The sequence below is a fragment of the Poromitra crassiceps genome (genome assembly GCF_964638095.1).
Source record: "Poromitra crassiceps genome assembly, chromosome: 2".
NCBI lineage: Eukaryota > Metazoa > Chordata > Actinopteri > Beryciformes > Melamphaidae > Poromitra > Poromitra crassiceps.
Window position 1 is genome coordinate 78,471,828 of NC_139624.1, and position 5,000 is coordinate 78,476,827.

Consider the following 5,000-nt stretch of genomic DNA (forward strand, 5'->3'; position numbering starts at 1 on the left):
ATAACAGCCTGTCTGGATAGCTGGAGCAGTGTAAAAATGTGCCTTTTGTGTGTGTGTGTGTGTGTGTGTGTGTGTGTGTGTGTGTGTGTGTGTGTGTGTGTGTGTGTGTGTGTGTGTGTGTGTGTGTGTGTGTGTGTGTGTGTGTGTGTGTGTGTGTGTGTGTGTGCGTGAGCGTGTGCGCGTGTGCGCTTGTGTGCGCATGCATGCGCTTGTGTGTGTGTGGAGGGGAGAGAGGAGGGGAGTATAGAGAAAGTGTGTGTTTTTGGAGTGTGATTCTTTTACCTGCAGGCTTTGGTTTTTGTGTGCATGTGTGTGTGTGTGTGTGTGTGTGTGTGTGTGTGTGTGTGTGTGTGTGTGTGTGTGGACATGTGTTTCTCATGAAGGCCCATGCCGGGGCAAATTAATTCTCAGAAGTTGCGTGGCGGGGGCTCTCCTTCCCTTTGAAATGGGGCATACTGCTCCCTGTAATCAATAAGTCAAGCCATCTCAACCCCCCCGGCACACACATGAAGAAGCCCAATTTACTCATCATCAATTCTGATTCCCACAATAAATATGAGAGGAGGTCCCACGGTATTAGAATATCTGCAATCTCAGGGGCGTTTGAAACGCCGGCCGGCCCGCGCCTCGGCCTGGAGTTGCTTTGTTGGTTCGAGTATGTGTTTTCTGTTGAATAATAATTCGCTCGGGTCAGGAATATTGCTTTTTGATCTGAGAGAAAAAGAATATCTTCAAAAAGGTATTATTTATATAATTGAAAAAATATAGTTTATTTTCATACCAGGATGTACGCGACACACAAAGTCCAGTTCAATCTATTTTTCGGTGCAAGTGCATTATTGCACATATATCCCGCAGAATTGTATCTACCTTTTGACAAAATTCCCCTGCTCCTTACGCCTTGGCATCTTCCACTTGAGCCTCGACAGGCAGCTGCAGACAGGCGGTGAGGTCTCACAGACAAGGCCTGTCTCTGCTGTTTATAGCCTCTCTGCTCGTCGCTCCCTGCACATGACAGTGACCTGGGGAGGGGAGACGTGTGGCGAAGATGTGACACACCTAGTGAGGATGAGGTGGGAGGGGTGGGGGTGGCAGAGAGGGACTTCACCTCCTTGGCTTGAACCCGGGTTAGTGTGTCAGAGTGTAAAAGGGGAGGGGCGACAATAAAGGTTACAGGAAGATGGAAAAAAAGTGTTGATGATGCTGGGGGGGCGTGAGTCTTTGGGGTAACTCGCAATTCCTTTCCGATTTCTGGGGTCACGATTCGATTCAAAATGGATTTTCGATTCAAAACGCCTTCCCGATTCAAAATTGATTCTCGATCGAATACACAGGGGGATTTCAGGATCTACCAGTCTGCTGTGTGCTTAGAAATGCGATGTAGCAATATTTTGAAACCGTTTTCTCAACTAATTGCAATAACTGTGTGTGAACACAGTATACACAAAGGACAAAATATATTATTTATTATTATTATTATCTATTATTATTTATTCATGCTAAACTTGCACAAATAAAAACTTCTTTATTTCTCAGTTCTCAGTGACTTCAAGAGAAATAAATTAAAGTCATACAAAAAAGATTCTTGGGAGTTATGAATAGATTCAGAATCGGGGAAGGATAAGAATTGTGATTCTTACATGAATGGATTTTTCTGTGACAACCCTAGTTGACGCGTGCCTCCCTTCCTGTTTACACGCGTAAGTGTGTGTAAGTATCTGTATATTTGTATGTGGCTTGCGTGCTCCTCTGTATAAAACATGTGTGTAAGAGCGTGTGTGTGTGTGTGTGTGTGTGTGTGTAGGCGTGATTTAATGCAACATGGCATCCCCAACACCGGTGGCGCTCTATCTCTCTCCTTCTTGGCAAGGACTTCCTGCTCTCCCGAGCGGTCCCGTCCGCTACGTGACATTTATGAGGCTCCCATGAAGCCACGGCGCATGTTGCCCCCGACAACCGAGACAGCTTCAGCGCCATGACAACAAAAACGCCAAAAACTGGCCAAAATGTGAGTGGCCCGCTGCCAACGCGGCGCTTCAATCAGCCGCCAGCGCGCAGTAAAAACTTAAACAAAAGCATGTTTGGCCCCCGATAAGAAGGGAAAGAGCGTGACGTGAGCCGATAAGAAGGGCAGAGTAGGAAGAGTGCAAGAGGAGAAGAGAGGGAAAAAACTAAGTGGAAGAGAAAGTAGCTCTGGGTAGCAAGTCGATACAGCTGTCTTCATTTGTAAGGCGATGTTAAGAGCACTAATTCCTGACCTGTTAGTTACATCTGAGGAGAGAGAGAGAGAGAGAGAGAGAGAGAGTGAGAGAGAGAGAGAGAGAGAGAGAGAGAGAGACCTGTTAGTTACATCTGAGGAGAGAGAGCGAGCTGTTGCAGGGGCGATAATCCATATGTCTACTGCTAAGTGGTTCATCAGCGAGTGCCGGAGATCGAATGTCAGCAATTAAGACGCCTAAATGCCTGGCTAATTGTGCTCAAAGTCTAGTGTTCTGTCTCACACATGATCACACATGATTAGACACGTACACACACGCAAGTGTGCGCGCGCACGCACACACACACACACACACACACACACACACACACACACACACACACACGCGCGCGCGCGCACATGCACACACGCGCGCACACACACGCACAAACACACACACACACACACACTTACACACTTAGCTAATTGTAGGCATCTCAGCATTGACGCTTGACAACATGAAAGCAGCTGTAAGTATAAGAGAAAACACAGGGATTGATTGGCAATACAATTTAGCTACAATTACCTATTCAGATCAAACCAATTTCACCAAGCACCACCTATTAGATGTTTTAAACAGCATCTCAGCAGCCGTTTGTAGGAAATTGTAATGGAATTGAATTAAGGTTCAAACAAATTAAACAAAATTACATAGAATAAACAAACGAGATTAAATTTAATTCATTAAAAAAAACTTTGATTCACTAATTATTAGATGGATATTCAAATATGCAAAGCTTTATATGATTTAACAATTATGTTGTATGCATTAAATCTCAATTCATTTTTCATTCTTAAAATTATCAATCACCAGCCAGCGCACCATTTTCCCCCCAGCTGTAAATATTTGACTTTAGTGTGCCTTTGGAGGAGGATGAGGAGGAGGAGGAGGAGAGGGGGGGCTCTTGTGAAGAATGAGAGGAGATAGCATCTGCTGGGGGCCTCTCCCTGCCTTGGCCCACAGGTCCGAGGAGCAGAGCGAATTGTGTCTGAAAGGGGATGATACCCATCGGAATGTTAATGGTGGTGAATATTTCAGAGGTGGGATCATCACATGCCAAATGGAGCAGGGCCGGGCTTCCCGAAAGCATTTAGCAGGAGAAGTCCCTCTCTGTTGTCGTAAAAACCTCGGAGTCAAAGATTATTCCGATGCTCAGCTAACAAGGCCCAGTCGCTGTCTGGGAGATTCGAGATGGTTGTCTCTCATTGTCTCTCGTTCTCTTTTGTAACGCACAGAGAAGCCGAAGCTCGTTGAGGTCGCAGGAAATGGGCTGCGCTTAATAATTCCGTGGACGACTTTGTTTTGAACTTTTGGACATTCTGGATACGCTTCCAGACGTTTTTATTGAGCGATGTTAATTTAACGATCGGCTCAACCCCAACGTCAGCCACAGCTTTCCTTTGTCCACCACATGAAGTAGACGTGCATACGTTTAGCGGATGTGTGAGTTTTGTTAAAGAAACTGCCCTCAGACTGAAATCCGTTCAATAGCAATAAACGCAGGTAACTCATATTCCTTGTGGCTCTTTTACAATATTTGTCATGATGAAATATCTACTAGCGTTACACATATGGTAAATCCAGTTGCCGCGGCTATATGACATAAGTGGTTCTTAAGGCCTTTTGTAAGAACTAAAGAAAAACCATGGGAACCATAAAAAAACAAGGGGATTGCCCCAGCAGTCCTTATAAACATCTGGCAACCACTACCGCACCTTTATTTCAGCCAAAATGACTGGTTGTGTTAGCCTTGAGAGAGTGAGGGAGAGACAGAGAGAGAGAGAGAGAGAGAGAGAGAGAGAGACAGCGAGAGAGACAGAGAAAGAGAGAGAGAGAGAGAGAGGGGGGGGGGACGGGGACGATAGGCCGAGAAAAGCCTTTTTTCTTCTTCACCAAAGTGAAATTGAGTTTCTTCACAAAAAAAGCAGAAGGCAAGGACGGGCTCTAAAATTAAGAGAATTATTGCATGCTCCCAGATGTGTGCAGGGAGGAGGATGACCTGGGAAAGTCAAAGTTGTCCCCCATCAATCATTGCCATATGCTTCCAGAGAAATGGATCCAGCAGGACACTGCATATTCCTCCTTCTGATGAGTTCATTTGAGAGATGAGGAAGGAGAAGAAGGGGGGGAAATGGATGGATGAAAATGGCTGGCCCCGGTGTAACCTAAGAACAGAGAGGGCTCAATGTCAAAATTAAGGCCTGCTATTTAAGACTTCGGGGATGTGTTTTTTTCTTTTCTGTGTGGGTCTCTCTCTCTCTCTCTCTCTCTCTCTCTGTCTCTGTCTCTCTCTCTCTCCTCACCTTTTCTCCATGGCGCTCTATCTTTTCATTTCAGAGGCTGGTGTCAGGGAGTGATAGAGCGAAGGCCCGGGTGTTCTCATCTCTGATCAAAGGAGAGAGAGAGACGCCAACGCTTTTCTAATGACTGCCATTCACTCTCCTTTCTTAATCCTTCTCTTCTCTCCTCACCCTCTCTCCCCTCTCTCTCCCCTCTCCCTCTCTCCCTCTCTCCCCGCTCTCTTTCTCTCTCAGGGCATGGGGTAATTATCGGTGAGGTCTTAGTGACTGCAAATGAAATTACCATTTAAGAGAGCGAGGGAGAAAGAGACATCCCCTTTGCCATAGGAGAGGGCTTAAGTGAGGCGGCTTGGGTTTCAACTATTGATTTTTAAACGGCTACATCAGAGAGTGTAATGCTTTCATAATTTCAAATAAACTGTCTGCTTACCAAGTACTAATG